This window comes from Vicugna pacos, unplaced genomic scaffold, assembly GCF_048564905.1.
Source record: "Vicugna pacos unplaced genomic scaffold, VicPac4 scaffold_111, whole genome shotgun sequence".
NCBI classification, from domain to species: domain Eukaryota; kingdom Metazoa; phylum Chordata; class Mammalia; order Artiodactyla; family Camelidae; genus Vicugna; species Vicugna pacos.
Window position 1 is genome coordinate 505225 of NW_027328791.1, and position 21700 is coordinate 526924.

The 21700-nt window shown below is 39.3% G+C and overlaps 1 protein-coding gene across 1 annotated transcript in view; it reads right to left on the reverse strand.

Moving 5' to 3' along the window:
- Nucleotides 1–17420: 17420 nt before the first annotated feature.
- Nucleotides 17421–21700, reverse strand: part of LOC140694913 (trafficking protein particle complex subunit 9-like) — a 79425-nt gene continuing 75145 nt past the window's right edge. The window contains exons 5-7 of the mRNA XM_072957923.1: nucleotides 19454–19639; nucleotides 18761–18902; nucleotides 17421–17570 (exon numbers count right to left, since the gene is read on the reverse strand). The gene's annotated coding sequence lies outside the window, so the exon portion shown is untranslated. The remainder of the gene's footprint in view (nucleotides 17571–18760; nucleotides 18903–19453; nucleotides 19640–21700) is intronic.

Below are 21700 nucleotides of genomic sequence, written 5' to 3' on the forward strand. Positions count from 1 at the left end.
TGGTCTCTGTTGTAAAGCTCCTATATATCCTAGCTCTTCTCAACCTCTTCTGAGCAGTCCGTCAGAGTGATCTGTGTGGCTGTCATCCCGGCTAGAGTCCTCCCGCCAAATAAAACATAACTCTAAACTTTTAGGCTGAACATGTATTTCAGTCAACAGTTTTGACCACCATGAAGGGACCCAGAGCAGACTTCTCTCCACCTGGACTCTCCGAGTAACCGGAGCCTTGGTACCATCAGTGGCCCTTTGTGCCCATCCGCCTCCTCGGGGAGTCCAGATGAATTTGGGTGAGTCTTTCCTGGTTCTCGGATCTCTGATATTGATTGATGGTCCTGAGTTTTATTTGGCAGTGTATCCAGGTACCTGGCCCTCCAGTTGAGAGTGGGGGGAATTACCCACCCAGTGGAGACATGCTGGGTGGGGCCTTGTTGAAAGGTAACAGGAAATACCCACCTTGAAGAGACGCCCGAGTTGGGGCTGGTGGAAAGATACCTGGAAAATGCTCACCCAGTGGAGACGTCCTAAGTGGGCCCAAGTTGAAAGACACTGGGGTCAGGACTGAGTGTTTAGGTAAGAGGTTGGTCTAATGCTTTCCTCAATTTGGTTACCTGCATTGAATTTTTCGGGATAAAAGTAAAAGTCTTATGAAGAACCTTTCAACTCCAAAAATGAGACCCTCTTCCTGGCTGATAACAGCTTTCTCGGGTGAGAGAGAGACTTGAAGGAGTGGTAGAGGCAAAGACTTCATGCCACAGAGTTGTCCCTGTGGGAAATCTTACTAGCAATTTTATTCTGACAACCTGGCCTTAGAATGGGGCATAGAACTTTCAAAAAAAAAAAAAGAAAAGTAATGAAAAGAAAAAGAAATGACAGATTGCCAGCCTCCAACTAATATCACAGCCAGGTTTATATATGTAGAAAACTTATAACTTTAACTGGGAACTAGAAAAAAATCTCACTCTGAAAGTAACTAACCAGGCCTGATAAAAAGATTTTTTGGAATTCTGAACTCATAAAAACAAAATCCCCTTTAGGGGGAACTTGGATTTCTCTTCCTGTGTCCTTGTAATATAAACGTTTTATATTTCTCTGGGTATTTTATGTGTGTGTATATATGTATAAATGTGTTTCCTTTTTTTTAAAGGAAATGTTGGACTCTGCCATGCAAAAGGTACAAGTATTGTGCACATATGGTGGCCATGCAAATAAATTGGGATTCTCAACAATCCTTTGATTGTACCATTTTTCAGACATTTTGCCATCTTAACCTTTTATGTATCAGCCTGGACCACAAAGGCCTTTAGCTTTTGCAGAGTAAACTTTTGAATTTTATTTTGGCAACACCCCCACCCTCATGTGGAAAATCCTCCTCATCTTTTTGGTTTAGATATATATATATATATAAATTGATGGCCATATGATGTGTCCTTTAATTTGGAAAAACTTTTAAATTGGTGAAAGTTGAAAGAGCTCTCAATATAAACAGCTGTTTTCTTGGTACCTATTAAAATCAAGTTTAAAGGTAGAAAAATATATCTAATGGTTAACCTAAGAACTTAGTTTAAAAAAAAACTGATTTGAAAAGCTACATTTGTGTTTTTCCTTTCCCGTCAATGGTTTTAGAGATGCTAATAAAAACTTTGAACAATTAATGTTAATTAGGTTGAATAACTGGAAAATAGATTGTAAAAATTTCGATTTTTTCTTAATTAAAAAAAAAAAAAGGTAAGGGGCTTTTCCCAAATGGATAAATATTTTTATATTGTTATTTTGAATGAGATAAATAAAATGGACAATTTTGGATTTAGGTGCAAGATTTTGATACTACACTACGTAAAGTTAAAAAAAGGCCAAAGAGATCACCTACTGCCCCCCAACATTAAAGTTCAAACAAGTCCGTTTTATTTACCAGAGTTTAATATGTATGTATGTATAGGGGTAAAATATACATATATATATTTATATACTGAGATACTTCATCAATGATTGGGACAACAGACCAATTAATCAAATTAAAAACTGAGAAGGGTGTAAGCTCTTTGGCTCAAACTTGGGGATCCCAGAGACTTTTCTATAAAATTAGATACAATGCACAAAAACAAACAAAAGAAAGGCTTCTGGCACTCCTTCTAGAAATAAAAATTATTGATTAAACCTAATAAATATTAAAATTGAAGGTATAAGATTTAATAAATTTGAGATAAAATTTTCTAAAATTGGTATATTTAAATCTGATTTATATAAACCTTTTACTTAATTATGTTGTGGGATAGATATGTTTCAATGGAAAAACGCTTCCCCTTTTTGGTGTTATAAGGCTGGGCATATATCTGTCCCTCAGAAAATATTGACTGAACAAAGTAAAGGAAACCAATAGAGTTACATGAGCCGTCCAATATAACGTAAAACTTAAAACTAGTATTCAGTGGCTAATAAAAAATATAATAAGAGGTTTACCCTGAGTTTAACTTATAACTCAAGGGAAATAGACCTTTCTTAATGCCTTATGCAAGCTTTGGAAGACAAGATAAAGTAAACTTTAAAGTTTTAATACATGGAATTCTTTGTTTACAGCTCTTCACACTGATACAAAAAAGCAAATTAAGGAGATGCAATTGGGACTGGGTGACAGAACAGTTCTCTGGAGAACTGGACGCGTGTGTCTTTGTCTTGCAGATCAGAAATGTAAATACAGCAGTGACCTAGGGGTGAGCTTAATTAGCTCAACGAGATAAAACTTTAGGCCAAAGAAAGTTTTCGCATTTTAAAACTGAGAACTCTGACGGGTCCTTCAGACGTTGTCAAGAAATCTTTAATGTCTGTTTCATTAATAATAAGCCTTAGTGATCTGAGCAAACAAATTCAGTTTACTCCAACTGTTATTATCCCTATCTCATAGGTAAGTTTTAAAGTGAAGGTATGAGATCTCTAGCTTTTGTCTCATTATAAGCCGGCGTACACATTATATATGTGAGATATTTCTATAGCTAAAAAAAAAACAAAAACAAAAAACCAAAAACAAAGTCAAAGAGCTCTGCTTAATTGATGTAAAAACTAAGAGGTTACAATTTAAGTATTTTTAAAATAAAAACTGACCAAATTTACCTTCAGGTTCACGTGAACTGGAAAATATTCAATATTAAGATAATATTTGATATTAAGTTTTGTTTAAGTATGTTCTAATTAATATAGACATCTTTAAAGTCATCAATATTAAGTATAATACCTTTACTGTACCTAGATTTAATGAAAGTCAAATAAGATCCTGTTACATCCATTGCAGATTTGTCAAAAAAAAATATATTAATGTGGTGTGGTAAAATTTTAAGTAAATTTAATGCAAATGAGATGAGAACTTTGGGTAAATTCTTTCAAATACATTTTTTAAATGTATGCTTAAGATAATCTCTAAATGTTTGGTATCTTTAAATTCTAGAGTTGTGCTAAATTAAGTTAAACAATAGGATTTTATTAAATAGCTATGCCATTTTCAGATAAAATAAGATTGAAATATGAATTACATAACATTTAACTTCCTCTTACAGAGAAACTAAAGGTGTTTAGAAATATTAATAAATGGTTGGTGCCACACTGAAATAGTCTCTATTATTAAGGGAAAGATCTCATTGTCCTAGGAAAGTAAGATAAATGTGTAAGGGAAGATACAAGGAATGGAATTATATTTTGTTAATGAAAAACAGTGACTTTGTACTGAAGCTGGTTACTTCTGAATGGAAGAGAAAATAAGGGACACACTTATATGAGTATAGAAAGCTGTGGAAGGCTTGTGGAAGAGGAAACCTGAGGAAAGGGTTTTGTACGTGGTCGAAATTGGCTAAGTTTAGAATCAACTTGGGCAATGTAAATGAATCTTAGAGGTAAGCTGGTACAAGAATAGAATTGGTTTTCTTGCTGTTAAGAGGACGAAATTTTCTTAAAATGATAATCCACCTTCAGTAACAAATTGTAAAACTTCTTATACCACTTAACTGATCTGTTCTGCTTTTACCTTTGACGAATTATCTTGTTAATGAATAAGTACTACTTTACAGTGATCTATATGTTTATCTGACCAAGTGTTTGAAATCTTTCAAAAAGCTCCCCAAATGTCAATTTTTAATTAAAGTTCTTTTAATCTCCAGTTAAGTTTGGGATGCTACAGAGGGCCCCTGAAACATCCCAAAGAGAGATTTTAAACTAGTAAGTTTCATTTGGCATGTTAAATAACATGGTATTGTCAAATGAATAATAAATCTTCCTAGGTTATATTGTATGAGAAAATATTAATATAGATATTACAGAAATTTTATGGACTCCCTAAAATTCTGGTATATCTGAAATGTTACCATTCATAATTCTGGTTATTGTGACCAGGTTACAATACCAATTATAGTGTAATGGTGTTTAACCATGCTTTTAAATCTTTTGTCATTTATAGACAGTTAATTGTTTTCTTCTGATGATTTTGCAAAATGCTTGTTCTTCAAGAAGATTTACTGGTTTCTAATAAATTTCAAACTATAGCACTGAACTAAACTGGGGAAGAAATTTTATAGGTCTAAAGAAAACTCTGATTAAAAGAATTAGTTACATGGGACTGAGTAAACTGATGAATATGGTTATAATTTTTGATTTTGTCTGAAATACTACTCGCTTTAAACCTGTTTCCCAGACATAAAGAATCTCTACTCCTTAAGCTAGTTATGATTCACAGCAATTTGATAAATTATATCTATGTAAGCAGCCTTGGAACAGTTATATTTTCTATCTGATCCCTCAAGAGACTAAAAACTCTTAGGTCCCCAGTGGCTCTATCAGACAAATTAGGAAGATCATCTCCTAACAGATATAGGAATCTCAATGTATTTTAAGGATTTTAACGAGAAAATAATTTACCTAAATCTGTACGGCAGAAATCCATGTCAAGCCCTTGAAGTGGCTTTCCTGGCCTTAGAAAACTTTATTAACATTCTACCCTGAGACTCCTTATTTAAAGTTCCAACACAGCCAATTTAAAAAAGCCTATATGATCAAATAATCAGAATTAACTTGTAAACAAATAAATTTTTATTTGGCTATATTTGAGAAAAATGAGGGTAACTTTATAGAGAAAAAAGTTTATATTTTAGTGGATATTAAATTCTAGTTTTGTTAATTGAAGTCTTTATTTATTAAGACACTTCCCAGATCATTCCTTTCTGTTATGTGACATTGCTGAAAAGTTTAATTGAATTATTAAAAGGATACCCTAGCTTTGGTTCTGAACCTCAGTAATCTAACTTTGGGTAAAGTTCCAATGCCCCATGACCTACAGCCAGGGGATTATACATCCTGGAACAGGCATGACTTAAAGAACTGTCTCCAACCTGAATGGAAGGACCCTTTATCAGGTATGCTTAACTAGACCATACACACCAAAGCTGAAGGAAACGGACTTTCAGATTCATTTCCTATAAGAAACATTCCCTGCAGTGCAATGACTTATAGAGCACTGCTCACCTTAAAACAATGCCCAATTGGAGAAAAAGCTACCATGTCAGGATGAGAAGATGACATCTGAGGTAGACAGCTAACCCAAGACATTGGACCAGGCCTGTATACTAATTACTTTGACAATTTCTCCAACCTTTGATTATGAACTACACCAATTGTTAAGTTTATGGTAAATTAACTATCTCTATTACTTCTGTGTTACCTTGGTGGGTTTCCCTACTCCAGGTATCTAACTAGATAGCCCTGAGAAATGTTATTCTAAAAAGAAATTATAGTTCTATTTAGGACAATGTTCATCTTACATGGTGGGAGACATCACCTGGCCAATTAATAACTTCCCTGAGCCTGATCATAAATATGAACTTCCTCGTAAGATCACTCAGACTCAATCAGAAACACAAGCAAAATTTTAACCCAAAGTATAACTTCTCGAATATTAAATTCTTACTCGTGACATTATTAACGTTACTAGCTGTATTACTTATATACTCTCTATTTTATAAAATTGTTGTCTCTTACATTTCCCAATGCGTAACTAGGCCTACAAGATTGATGATGGCTAAGCATCTTGAAGAAATAGATTAAACTTAGAACCCTGCATAAAAGAAATATAATAGTGTGATTCTAGGTATGGGAATGAGCAACGAAGGGCAAACATTTCCTGGATCAAAATAGACTAGTAAGACAGGCGATCCAGAGAACTTTCAGTATCAACAGGGCCTGAAAAAAAAACCAAACACCTTGAATGGCAGCTCCGAAGATTCTTCACCTGAACTAGGAATGAGACATCCTAGCACCGTGGGACAAAATTGGTCATGAAATGTCTCTCAAAATATTGGTCGAATTTAGGACCATGGGGGAGCACTGTGAATGAAAATACTTCAGTGTGAATGAAAATACTGCAACCATGTCTGTAAACAAAGAATGCTGAAACCAAGTCATCAGCGGCTGCTGCCACCCCCAACGAGGACAGGATTGCAGCCTAGCCTCTCAGCCACTCACAGTGGTGCCCTCTGAGCGGACTCAAATAAGAAACAACAGGATACTGGCCCTAGACAGCTAGGTGCTTGTCAAATGTGTGGATTCAAAGACCCAAATGATTGCTTTATCCCATACATGGATAAGCACTAAACACTTGAACTTGAGATACCTGGCTTTCTTTAGATAACAAGCAATCTTTTATTGTTCCAACTACCTGGTCTTTGTTGTAAAGCTCCTATGTAATCCTAGCTTCTCCCCTACTCTTGGGAGCAGTCCCTCAGAGTGATCTGAGAGGCGGTCATCCTGGCTCGAGTCCTCCCGACAAATAAAACATAACTCTTAAATTTTAGGCTGCATGTTTATTTCAATCAAGTCCCAGAATAGACACAAATCGTCAATTCTGTAAAGGGACACACTGGATCAGGAATCAAAAGCGTGTATTAGTCAGGAAAATCTAAGACTCCCTCTTTCTTCCTGTCATTATACAATCCCATCAGAACTCATTATTTTGCTGTCTGCCCATCTGGGAAAAAAACTCAGAGAAGAGTCAAAGCTGCAGAGTGCCCTGCTGGGGAGAACCCCCCGCAGAAGCAGGGCAGGCTGCCTGCCCTCCCTCACGCTCTGCTGACCCCTAGTGTCCACCGAGGGGACCAGGCCAACAGAGCTGTTCCCAACAGCTGCAAAGCCTCACATATTAAATAAAAACATTTTATTTTATACGCTGTGTTACGTATATACCCATCTCTGAAAACAGCTTTGCCAGAAGCCCAAATCTTCAACATTAATCTGCAAAGGCAATTCCGGTCCCCAAGGGAAAACAAGTCTTAAGACGATGCTAAGGCCTCCAAAGTCCTCTCAAGGACCATCAACCAAACTGCCTGTAGGTGTGCAGCTGCAGGCGGCTACATGTCTGTTTTTAAAGCAACTCCTTCCTGCCCTCGGGTGCTACAGTTTCCTTCTATGCCCTCCCATCTCAGGGTAAGAGCAGCCGCTGCAAAACCTTGCAGGGCAGGACACAGAGGATCAGAGTTAAACTAAGCCTTCTGATGACACGAGCTTGTCACTGTGTCATCTTTAGAGATGAAGATATATATATAGAGAGGTGGGGTGATCTTGCTCAAAGTCACACAGATAATAAGTGACAAAGTCTATAACTCTGCTCCTCCCTCCGGCTTAACACCCCAGCTGGGACGCCCACAGAGTTCTCTCGTGCCTGCCTGAACAGTCCTTTATTGTCACTCATGACTCACCACAGGGTCTGTCCCTAGCCTGCCTTTTCAGCATCTTTTCCCTCCAGTCTCTTAGAAACAAGGCTGCTCGGGCCACTGTATGACTTCCGTCTCCCCGAAACCTCCGTTCTCAGGCTGGTCTTGCCTGTGCATCCGGCCTCCTGCTCAGAGGCTCTTCCCCCCTGCAGGAGGACGTTTCTACTCTCTGCAGGGACACACCTTCAGGGGAGCCCTCTTCTCGCCATCAGCACGGAAGGTGTCCCAGGCCACATCCCGACCTGCCCCATTAGGACTGCGGGTGCCCAGGTCTGCTAGTCAGACCAGCAGACTCAGACCCAGGGATTATGCCCGGGTCACCCTGCAAACCACTGCCCGCCTCACACCCCCAGCCAGCAGGTCACCTGGAAGTCACAGGAGGTGCCCCACCCAATCCAGAAGCCTCTTCATTTGCCAGCATCGCTGATGACTGGTTTCCAGACTTTAGTCAGTTTCGCACAAAACAGCACCATCTACTGTGAAGCGGGTGGTTTTCGCTTCTGCGCACCATCCTTACTGGAAATGTTATGGGAAACCAAAAGGCCTTTTTCTCAACACTTTTCTGATGACACCCTCCCACCCACAATACTCTCATGCTCAAGAGCTTTGGATCCACGTGATTTTGTTTCCCTTACGCTAAGTGGCTCAAAACACTGCGGGATTCTTTCTCTTTTGAGGGTATTTGTACTCAGTTTCTCGCCTTTAATCTGTTTTTGTCTCTGTCTTCAGTATCCCTAGCAGTTGCCACCTCTTACTCCCTTCAGCAGCCTCCCTCCCAACATCTAGTCTAGGAAATCAGCTGTGATGAGGGGCTCGGGGGCAGTCACAGAAGATGCAACTAAGACAGAGAGGCTACATAATTTGCCGAAGAAATCAGCTTCAACCCCCAATAGTTTGTGTCACGTCTCTGTTTAACTCTTATGCTAAGAAAGTTAACGTTTTGTAGATTATGTTTATAAACAGATGAAGTATGAAAATACATACAATGACACACATCAACTCTAAGATGTTCACTAACTCCACTATTTTGTTTCTATTAAAAAATTAAGAACCCCTGCAGTCAATATAGCAAATTGTTACTGGGTTTTAAATCCAGAATATAGATGGGTTAAGTGTGTCATTACTCATCCTTATTTGTATGTTCACAAGACAAAAAGATTTGAAAGTCTCTCTCCCCCCTGACTCACTACGGGCTCTCACCTGAGCTCCAAGACCAGACAACTAACAGCCTTTCACTTTACCCACAGCTGAACTAATCAGATTTAGCCCAGAGCTCCCGCTGCAGCTTTCCCTCCTCAGAGCACAGCAGGACCATCATTTACCTCATTAATTCACACAGAAACCTGGGCCTTACTACATCCTACCTTCACAGACAGCATTCATCCTTTCCTTTTTACCATCAAAACATGCCTTCAATCTGTTCGCTTTTACCCAGTGACCGTCCCACCGCTCAAGAGGAAGCCACCAACACTGCCCACCTGGACTCACGAGTCTCCCAAGTAGCCCCTCAGCTGCTCTCCCCTACTTGAGACAAATGGGATTGTGTCACTAACACCCTTTTTGGACACTTTTCAAACCCACTGTTCTTAGAAGAAACTCCAACTTCTTCACTTGGTGAAGGTCTTTGCAATCAAACTGTCAGCTCAGGGAGGGCAGTACCCGCCGTCTCCCCTCGGCCCCACCCTCTGGCAGAGCATCAGCATGGGAGGACCTGCTGAGCTACACCAGCCTGTGTTCTAAACCTGGTCTTGAGTTCTTAGCAAATTGCTTCACTTATTCATACAAATCCAAGGTAGATTAGAAAGATTTTAGTTGTTGAGCAAGACTATTGATTTGGGGATTTTGCACTTGCAACCTGCAAGGACATGTTCTAATGATTCTGTCTTCTTACAACAACACCCAGATTTAAGTAGTATTTGTGGAATGTCTTCAGAGTAAAAGGGACTGTACTTTTACAGACTTTCTGTTTTATAACATGAACAACCCGGACAGGGTCACAAATGGAACCACCTCACAAGTGACAGAAGACAGGAGAGAGGCATATAGCAACAGGTCACAAAGATGGTAAGAGTAAAGTTGTTTCTCCAACCCCCGAAAAATTTCCTCCAAGAACAGAAAACTCTGAATTTTGAAAGTAAAATACTATCATATAAAGAAATAAAATAAATAATCCTCTTCATCAGGGTGTTAAGATCTGACTGCAGACTTTTCAGCAGGCCATACTGAATCCTGGCACAGAAAAATCTGATGGACTAGTGGTGAGTAAGTTCCAGGAAAATGGCAGCAATTCCTCCACTTTTAAGAGGACACACACTCACTTATTGAAGGTGATTGTAAACCACATGCTGAAGAAATTCAGAAGATTCAGGCACTGTTTCTAGATGGTGATGACACGGAAGGACAGCTTGGATGCATGCTTCTAACTGAGTCACTGGCATTCTTACACTGCAGGGGGAAAAGGAGGCCCTCAGTCAAGAGCAGAGATTTTCCTGTCATGTCTCCCAGGCCATGCCTCGGGGACTCAGTGTCCTGTATCCCTCCGGCCCCAGGCAAGGACCCGCAGCGTGGCCCACCCAAGCAGGAGGGGCACTGTGCTTGAGAAAGCCCACCCCAGATGGGAGCAAGAGTGGCTGGTGGGGTTGTGTGAACCTATAAATTCTCATAGAAATACACCTGCATATATTCAAGTGATAAAATTAAGGGTAGCAGGCTATTTAACAAAATTTCAATTGTCAGTTTCAATGTTACCATTCCTTTCCTCTTGCCCCCTGCACTCTGAGACAGGCTTATGCTCTCTCACACCTGCAGCTCTGATGCAATAGTTGTGAAATCATTTTACTTTGCTGCAAGTGTCTTTGCTCCCCGTGTCGCTGTGACTGTCGTCTCTTAACACAGTCAGGTGTCTTCCTGGATCTCTCCCTGAGTTCCTTCCTCCTGCTTCTCAGATCCTGAGATAAAGAACAGGTGAAGGCACATGGCTAGAAAAGGCACTGTGGACTTGACCAAAGTCCTCAGTGAACCCCTAGGTGAGTGCTGCCCACCCCTTACCTTCGATTCTCAAGGTTCTGCCCAGGGTGACATCCAGACAGGAGAGAGTCTTGGGCCCATTTAAAAGCTGTGTGGCTTGGGTGCGGGAAAAAGTGCAGGAGCTGGTTCCGGAGCCGGGCCCCTCCCCACCTCTGCTCCTCTCTTACCCGAGGCCCCGCTGCCAAGCCCACAGGCTCCGTGAATTTCTGTCCTTCTCTTCTACTCTACTCCCAGCCCTTTTCCTCTTCATTTTTTCCCTGATTATCCCCAGCTGGAGTGATTTTTCCATCACAGTATCTGAAAAAATTTTCTGCAGCTGAAAAAGAGGTCTGAAGAGGTCAATGAACGTATGCTGGTTCCTGAAGATATCCCCTGTTTAGGGGGACTCTCACCAACAGTCAGGGGCATCAGACATGTTGCAGGGTCGGCCACCCCCAACAAGAGTTTGCTGTGACACCAAGGAACGCACAGCATCCCTGTCACAAAGGTGTAGTTGACACACTCATCCGTTATTAAGAAGCAAAAATAAAAAAAATTTGCTCATGTTTCTTACTAAAATTATTTATGAGGTAGAAAAAGAGATTGCAATACAAAAGAACAAATTTGACTCCATGTTAGGTGTGTTCATTTAGCTTTAAACCTGTACCCTGTTTTCTAGGCTCAGACTTGATATCTCTGCATCTTTTGTAAAAGAAAGTTGCCTTTAGCTTGAAATATCCAGGATAGCCTATTGTCCGGGCTCTGATCTTTAAGGATGTTAGATCTTCTACATTTATGTAGAGATGGCAAGTTGCAAAATAGAGAATAACCTTTGTTTTTTTTTTTTGCAGGGTTTACGGGGGCACCATAATTTGACCAACATGGACAGCTGCAAGTACAAAGGATTCCAAGGAGAAACAATTCGTATAGCAAGAGGTTTGCAACAACCAACCACATCCCCAGCACTTTTTAGTATAAAAGGAGACTGAATTCTGACTTGGGAAAGAGAGTTCTCCTGGATATCAGTATGCCATTTCTGGGTCAGCCAGCTTTTCAAATAAAGTCACTATTCCTTACTCCAACATCTCATCTCCCGATTTATTGGCCTGTCATGCAGCAAGCAGAACGAGTTTGGACTTGGTAACAAAATGACTGCATTAGAGGTAGTATGTCTCCACTGTTTCCACATTTCCAGTATGTCACAGCCTATCAATTTTATATGCTGTTTAACAACACAACCAAAATACCTATTATACGGAATTGATTCCACAGAAATAAAATTATTTCTACTCCTTCAAAACTTTTTTCTTTTCTATTTTATTTTGTTTTGCTTATTGAAAAGAAAAGTCAAATCATGTATTTCACGTATTTTTATAGCTACATATTGTAAATACTACAAAGATATTTAAATTGCAATAAAAATTGTTCTTATATTAGTATAAAGATATATACACAATCAATGCAGATTAGGAAAGGAGAGGATATTTACTAAATATCCACTGCACATCCAGTCTTTTACAAGCATATTCTGGAATATAAGCTCTGTTATTCATGGGCCCCCCACCCCCATTCTCACTGCCGAGTCCCTTAGTAATCAACTACCAAGGCATAAGCATAGAACCACGCGATCACTATTTTAGGTATAAATGAGGGAATTAGCTCATTCAATTCTAGAACAGAAACCTTAAAATAAATACTGAACTTATTTACAGATAAAGAAAATTGGACACAAAGAAGTACAGTTTCTCCCCCAAGTCACAAACATAATAACTAGTAAAGGCAAGATTTGAACTCATCTGTCTGATTCTAAAAACTAAGGTGGAAATCCCATTCGACTGTGGAGGGTCCAGCAGCACAGCCTATCACCCTATCTTTCTTCAGATCTAGCTTTAGACAACCCGAGACAGCACACCATTCCTATGGAACCCGAGGGCAAACGATAACAAAAAGGATTTTATATTCAGTAGTTACTTAGGTCTCATTTATATAAAGTGTCAGCAGGTCAGCAGAAAACTCTGGGAAATATGAGTGGGTCCAGAGTTTTTGCTGATAAGAAACTCAGTCTATCAGGACAGAGTGACCTTCCCATGAGAGGCCTCATGAACATAAACTAAACGCAGCTGAGCAATGAAAAGTAGCAAGACCATGGAACTCAAGCAAGAAGGATCCCTGCCATCCCCTTCCCAGTTGCCTCCTCACCCTTGTGGACAAGATGGCAGAAGACCCAGGTTCTTGTCCAAGTTACACCATCATGGATTCTCACCCATAAAATGTTACGACTCTATGCTGCCTTAAGCCTTTTCCAACTCAAATATGATGACACCAATGTCTCAGCAGGATGTCTATGTCTCCACTTTCTCTCTTTATTAGGAGACTATATCTATGGCCAAAAAGCAGAAATCCAATTAAAAGCACCATGCACGAAGCCTGGTGAAAGTCTGCGTAACAGACTTTGTCCTCACGCTCAGTAAATGAAAACTCAGAAAAAGTGGTCCTTCTCCCTCTGCAAGTGGGAGGTAGTCTGATTGTGTGTGTGTGTGCGCACGCGCATGTGTGTGTGTAAATCAAATACAATGTATTCTGGGATGTGTACAGATTTTTTTATGTTACTCTCATTTCATGAGGATGAGACAACCTTTAAAGGAATTTGAATCTAGTGTTCTGAGAGAGTCTCAGGCTGTTTTGGTGGAGGAGGGGAAAGGGGAAAGTAAAGGAGGAAAGAAGTAAATGAAGCAAAGGAGTAAGAATACTGCTAAGGAAAGGCAAGACATTAATTTTGTTCCTACTTGCATCACACACAAATTAGGGACCAGCTTTCCCCCATGTCTTGTCAAGCACTGAGTTGTAGAAGAAGAGGCGACAGCCCATTTCTCACTGAGCTTGTGACTGTACGTGGCATCTTATAGACACAAATTATTTACCCTGATCAAACACTCTAGCAGCAGGCCGTAATTCTCCTATTTTGAGAGACAGGAAAACAAGAATTGAAAGAGGGTATATAACTTGACAAAAGTCAGAGCACCAGTAAACTAAAGAGGATGAATTCAAACTCAGATCTGAATGCAGAGTCTGATCTTCCCACTCCCAGGGCTCGAAAATCCTTAACACACAGGCTCCCCAGCTCCTCTGCATTGATCCTGGTACCAAGCATTTCCCATGGCGATGGTCTCCAGTTCACACAGACACAGCGTTCTGTGCAGTCAATAACCTCCAATCGACCTTGATAATCTACCTGCCACGCCCACCAGTCTTCACCATACAGGCAGGAAAGCTGGCTTTCAAGTGCATCCAAAGCCATCCCTGGTCTGACCTGGGCTCTTCAGCGGCTTTTCCAGCGTAAAGACAGCCATGAAAGTGCTCACAGTTTGTACATGAGCCACACTACCTCTCTCCATTTGTCTCACCACCTATACTACTTAGCTATGACCATTTTGAGAATCTTACAAATTTTTAAAAACAGAAAAGAAAGGATTTTGTAACGAGTACTTAATACTTACAATTTTAAATGAGAAGTTACAAAGTGAGTATTCACAAACCGAATCTGCCTTCCTAGGTGTCAGTTTTAACAGTTAAAAAACATAAGAGCAAAAAATTCGCACTTACAAAATTAACAAAAACATCAACAATAATCTGGAATAAACTCAAAAACAATGCCCATGTTGTACATGCAGAAAGTACAGGACTGTACTGCGGGGTAAAGTAAGAGGTGTGAATGTAGAGACATCAACATATTGTATGGAGGAAAGCAGTTTTGTAAAGATGTACGTTCTCCTAAAGATAATTCAAAACTTACTAAATAATCCCATGACAACGCTTATCTGTTTTTTTTTTAACTAGAAAAAAGTAGTTTAGAATTCTTCAGGAATAATAAAGTCATAATACTAGCCAAGAAAATTAGGGATGGAAAAAAAATAAAAAAAATTGGGCTGTCAGATATTAAATAAGTTTTTACAATATGTAAGATATGGTGCTGGAGTAAGAACGTAAGATTGACAGAAATTAACTGTGATCTCAATAAGAGACTCTAGTGTACATAAGTATTTTTTACAGGTGGGATTTCAAATCAAAGAGCAAAGTATGAATTCAATAATTGTCTTTGGACAATCAGAGAATCCCCTGGAAAAAAAAACAAATTCTATTCCTGTCATATTGACCACAAGAAAAATTCCAGATAGTGATGTAAATGTTAGAAAGTATCAATAACAGCAAATACAACCCTTTGTTCATATTAATTCAACTTCTCCTCAGTATAACAAGTACTATTATCATCTCCATCTTAGAGATTAAAAAAACCTACAGAAGAGCTTTATACCATTATAAGAAAGTATTTCTAAGAATAATATCAAGGATAAAACCCAAAAAGAAGACAATTACAATCTTAAGATTATTTTGGGCCACAACAAAAATAAATCTACGGAACAAAATGAAAGGCAAGAAATGACAAGAAAAAGCTCTGTGATACATGTTGATGAAGACATGGGGTTAATGTTCATAACATACAAAGAGCTGACACAAAGCAACAAGAAGCTTCCCCACTTAAATGTGTGCAAAGGTCAAAAGGGATCATTCACTTTTTAAAAGTCAAATGGCTAATGAGTGAAAAATGCTCAATACATCACTGGTCATCAAGTGCAAACTAAAACAATGAAAAAGCACTTTTGCTCATCATATTGGCAAATATTTTTAAAAGATATTCTAGCTAGTGTCCATCTTTGAGACAACAAACTGTGAGCGATCTTTTTGGAGGACGGCATGTCAATGGATATGTAAACTCTGAAAAACGTTTGTACACACAGACTGAACTACACTTTTAGGAATTGTTTCATTTAGAAAAAAATCAGTTCAAAAAGATGTACTCATCAGAGCATTTACACAGCACTGTTTACAATGGTGGGAAGAAAAGCTGATGTGAAATCATATCCAGCGATAGAGAATTGGTTACATAAGTTATTCTACATCTTTTCATTCCCCACTGGAGAAGGAATTCCTAGACTCAATTGAAAGGGCCTGTGATGCATGTAATTGTCACATCCAGGGACTAAATTTCCAGAAACTTTAACTAAAGGAATACTTACACAAGATCATAAGAATGTTTGTACAAGAACGATACCAGTCAAACACCATTTCTGACAGTGGAAGATGGAGAAAACTTAAGTGTCCACCATCAAGACAATGATGCGGTAAATCACGGCGAGTTTTGGGCACTAAAGTTCCGGTGTTTCGGTGTGGTCCAAGGCCTTGTCCACAGTACTCTCCCACGAAAGGTGTCCTTGCACAAGAGACCAAACTTGCACATCAGGAGACCCCTCCACTCTGTCTGAAAGGACCGGGTGAGTCTGGAGGGGGAGGACGTCTATGAAATACCCCTGAGTGAATAAAGCGAGCTGCAGAAAACATACAGTATGGTCTTATTTTTCAATAAAGCATATATACACACACATATACATAGATTTCTCATATACGTGTATGTATGTATGTGTATATATATATGACATTGTCATAAAGGTCATGAAATATATTCACCACATTGTCAGCAGTTTTTACTCTCAGGAAAAAAGGGGAAGGGATGCTGGGGCCTTTCGGTACCACCACAGTTCTGTTTTCAGTATTTCAGTTAAGTATACTTGGAATTTAAAAGTTTATTTAGTCCGAAGTAAAATGGACGATGCCTCCACAAGACAGAATGCTATACTGGTCATTAAAAATCATGCCATGGGAGACAGAATATTGTAGAAAAACGTGTAATAAGCCGAATGGAAAATGGAGGTCTCCACACAGTTAACAGGCACAGAGTGCTTGCTGGTTTTTATGACAGAGGTAATACACACTGATGAAAAGAACAGAAAAAAGATATTAAAGTGTTAATTATAATCTCTGATTAGTGGAACTAGGATAGACACTTTTGACCCTTTTTTCAGACTTTTGTATTAAATACACATTATTTTTCATCTGAAAAAAGCATTTTTAGACGTCTAGTACCACACATAGAAAAAAATACACGAGTACTTACAGAAACAAATAACTAGGAGACACAGTAGCAGCGTCACACATTGTAGAACGGGCGATCCTGAATAACACCACACAGTTACATAAGGACCCACAAAGTGAGAGCACCTGCTGTAACAGGACACGGCCCCCTTCTATTTGTCAGCAATGTCCTCAGGGCTGAGGCAGTTCTGAGCACGGCCAGTGTCAGTGCTGGTGTCTGGATGGATGCCACTGGAGGTGAGGGCACCTGCAAGCCGAGAGGAAGAACAGAAATCATCCTCTGCTTTTTCTGTCTTGTTTCTTTGTTACTTTTAAAGAGAAGCGTAAATAAGATAAACTGAATCTTCCCTACTGAAATTTCAGTAATGAAACCGTTTTTAAAGTGTTCACAAATTATATTCTGCCTATAACTGTCTTTTCAACAAAGCATCATATTTATTAAATGTTAATTAACTCAGTTAATTAACTACCTGTTGAAACCTATTAAAGAACATGAAATGCACTATGTAAAACTACCACGCCTGTGGTGACTACCTTATTTGTCTTGAGGGCAGTGCAGTCAGCCCCCATCATCCCATGGCCCTGAGCTCCTGATGCTGGAAAGAGATCACGCTACCGCCTCAGATGGAGAGAAAAGGTGAAAGCATTTTCTGAAATCTACAGCACTGATAAAGCATGACTGACAAATCCCAGGTTCCTTTGACGCTATCATTTTCTGTTTCTGGCCAACACCCTTCAATGAGCAGAATCACCCTATTCCCGAGCCATGGGACTCACGTGGGAAGCAGTTTTGGAGAAATTTCCAGGAATAGAATGTAACCAACTATACATAGAACTCTGAAAAAGAAAAGATCCAATACTCTGATTTTGGAAGACACTCAAAATATTCTCCTAAACATTAGTAGATGGAAAGGCTGGGCTTCTCCTAAGCCACTTATTTATTTCACAGCCAGTGAGCATCTCCCACAAATCCTGCCTCACTGTGTCTGCTGGGAGCCTCAGGCACACTGCTGCTGTCGATCTTATAAGTCACAAGGCAGAGGCGTGTGTCTCACTCCTGCAACCCTCACACAGGCTCACCTCCTAACCTCACTGTCTGAACTTGACCCCATTTTCTCACCTGTTTATTTGGTATCTGTTCTTCTGTAAGCTGCCTGAAATGCTATTTGGAACAAGTCAGAAGAATGAGTGGGTAGATAAATGGACAGATGGACAAGTGAGAGATTGGAAGACAGAGAGACTCCAAGAAAAGGGGAACAAAGAAAATTTCCTATGCAAAACCCTCTTCTAGTCAGGGAAGAAAACCACCATGGAGAATTGTGAAGAGGCAGGTAGCTTAGGACTGTTTCCTGGATTCCATGAAAAGTCACACCAAGGGATGAGAGGGTAGAACTATAAATAATAAAAGAAAAAAAGCATGCATGCTTGAAAAATATATCTACACTATGTACTTTCTAAAGAATAGATTCAAATCAGCATGGCCCAATAACACAATCCTTGGGTATTTACAGAAGTGAGAACCCCATCTCCAAACCACAAGGCAGCCCTTTGGAGCACTGAGAGTCTACACGGGGCGGTCATAAAGCCGTCACCGCAAAAGCTATGCGATCCTGCAAATAGGAGGAACGAGCAGCTGTGCTCGGGCTGCCCACGCGCATCATTTACACCCCACAGCACCTCTACGGGGGGGGAAGCCTAGCGAGCCCCGTCTCTGCAGGACAGAAAACCAGTCCTGGAGAGGCTAAGCCGACCTACCAGTTCTCCATCTCACATGACTGGTCACTCCAGAGCAGGACTTGAACTCGGACCCACGTTTTTAACCACAGTACTACCGAGCTTTATGTGCTTTTTATGTGTATAATACATTTGTTTCTGGCATGAAAGTGTATTTAATAAATGATCGGCTGTCTTGTCTATCTCATTAGCACAAAATGTTTATACTGTTGAATTGTACTCTTTTCCCCTGGAGAAAGGAACGGAAAGAGCGGTGGTCAGAATGAGGTGGGGCTCCATTCTTTATCTGTTACCTCATCTCATCCAAGTCCCCAACCAGGGAGAAGGAGCAAATGTTCTCTTCATCTTTTAAAGAGAGAGCTCCACTGATGGTGACTTACTCAACTCCAAAACCAAGTCTGGGGGAAGGGCACATGCAGCAACGAGCAGTATCACCTGTAGGAAGGCGAAAAGAGCTCAGGGGATGGCTCAGGGTTCAGCCTAATTTAATTTCAATCGATAAAACAATAACACAATCTAAAAATACTAGCATGCAATGGATTTGCTCTTTCTTGATATCTAGCAAGTTTCCACAGCCCACATGTAACATTATCGTGAAATAGTGAAAGGTAGAGTCCACAGACAAGGAAAATCAATGCCACAGGCAGGCTGAAACCCAGGCTGGAGGAAAGGAAGATAAAGGGCATAGTTAAGAAGAGGGGAAAGTCTGGGAAAAAGAAATCATCACAAGGACTCTCAAGCATCATCCAAGAATCATATAATCATTCATTCAAGACAGAGTTATTTAGGTCCTATTTTGTGCAAGATTTTACAGAGGGCAAAGAAACTGCAGCATCCATGGTGACAGCAAGTGGCGGGGCTATAATACAATTCGAATCCCGGTACCTTGCACACTTGTCCTTAGTATAAATGCAAAAAAAATAAAGTAAAATAATACTATGTAAACTCTACGCAATCTTGAAAAAAAATAAATAAGACCTAAATACCTGGACAGACATACCACGCAGATTCCTGGATCAGATGACAGCGCTCTTGGGATGGCAGTGCTCCCCAGAGCGATCCGTATACTCAACGTGGTCTCGATCACAATCCCAGCGGGGTCCTCTGCAGTAACTGACTAGCTGCTGCTACAATTCATATGGGAATTCGAGGGTCTCAGTAATCAAAACGTACTTGAAAAAGAAGAACAAAGTGAGAGGACTTGTAATTCTCAATTTCAAACCTTACAACTGTATCTCCAGGTGAGATTGGGGCCATTTCTAAGTTATTACTGTGTTTATCCTTATTTTCTAAATTCTGTACAATGAATATACCTGTTAGAATAAGAAAAATAAAAAGTAAGTTATCTTTTAAAACATGCACACCGATTCATCCATTGGGAAGAAAATTATTTTAACTATAAAGAGGTAAACAAATATCTAGTGAAAAAGGACAACTTAAAAACAAGTGTGCATTTACAATTTTCATAAATTGAAAACTGAAAAGCACAAATACACCAAGTTTCTAGGGAGACCGGTGAAATACATTAACAGTTACTTTCAAAAATTCTAATTGAACAATGAAAACTCAAAGGGAAAATCCTGATTGACAGCCAACTGCAAACACGTGGATAGCAAAGGCCTAGAAATCACAGTTCCTTTAAATCTGCTACTAACTCAAAAGGAGAGGAGATTCCTCACTGAGGGGACAGTGGAATCCCTTGCATAAGACAGGATACACAGTACAAACGGCACAAGATACGGGGGTGATTTTCTTAGAAGAATTCTAAAGTTACAACATTGCCGAAAATCTATATAAACACAGACAGACAGATTAAAACACACAGTCATATATATTATATAGAAACATATGAAGTCTGCTCCCATGTTGCATAGGAATACAATCATATTTGTTCAATAATGGGCACTGATTAATTTATCCCAGGTAGAATATTTCAACTAAAACAAATAATCAATATTACATTCGTCTTGTCAAATCTACTTGATAAGTTACTTTACTATGTAACCATAATGTGTCTAAGATATATCTAAAATCAGTGAAAAAAGATCTTTGTATGGTATTTGAATTCTTCTCAAAATTCCAAGCTTAATTTTAAAATAGATCTGAGCAGTATTTCTATATTATCTTATCCCTTGGGAAATGAACAACACAGTCTGTGGTCAAAATTCTGTCCTACAATGATTCATGAGCACCGTATCCTCACAAAACTGCTAGACAGCAAGGCACGATCCAGACACTGTGACCAAACAAATGAAACACAAGGAAGACAGTGACCCTATTCTGGAGGGCTTATGTTATGTGCCAACACAGGGGTTTATATTTGATTGGTTTGATTGGGTAGAAAAATAAAATCAATCAAGTACTTTCTTCTTTGAGCGTTCTGTATGTCATGACTGTTTTTAGTGTCATGAGCAGGAAAGACTTAAGCATGACTTCATTAGGTCAACTAGCAACAATCATCACTGGAGAGAGAGTAATAAAGAAGTTAACTGACAGCAATGCTTCTGCCTACATGAGACCTAAAATAAATCTACACTGATATCTGAAAGGAAAATGAGGAGATGAGGTCCCCAATGAGAAAACAAACTAACAAGAAATCAAAAAAGAAAGACATTTTCATTAATGATTCCAGGCAGTAGTGGAGCATGGTGGTGAAGAGCACAGATGCTGGGGACAAACATGAGGGTCTGAGCTCCCACAGCACTGGGTAGCTGTGACACTGATATTTCAGTGAAATTTTCTGCATCTCAGTCTCCTATCCATAGACTGGGGAGAAAAACCGCACCCATCTCCTAGAACGTTCCTACGAATTATGTTATTTTATATATACAAGATTAAATAAAATAACTCAGATTTTAAATAATACCCCAAAAGCACAAGGAACAAAGAAAACAGAGATAAATTGGAGTTCATCAAAATGTAAAACTTTGCTTCAAAGGGCACCATCCAGAAAGTGAAAAAACAACACACAGGAGAAAATTTTTTCAAGTCATTTATCTGATGAAGAATTTGTATCCCCAAATTAAAAAAAAAAAACAAACCTACAACTCAACAATAAAAAGGCAACTCAATTAAAAGAAGGATAAAGGATCTGAAAGGTATTTTTCTAGGAAAATATACAAATGGCCAATAAGCACATGAAACGATGTTCAATATCATTAGCTGTAAGGGAAATCAAGTCAAAACCACTAGGAGAAACCGCTTCACACTCACTACAGTAGGTTATAATCAAA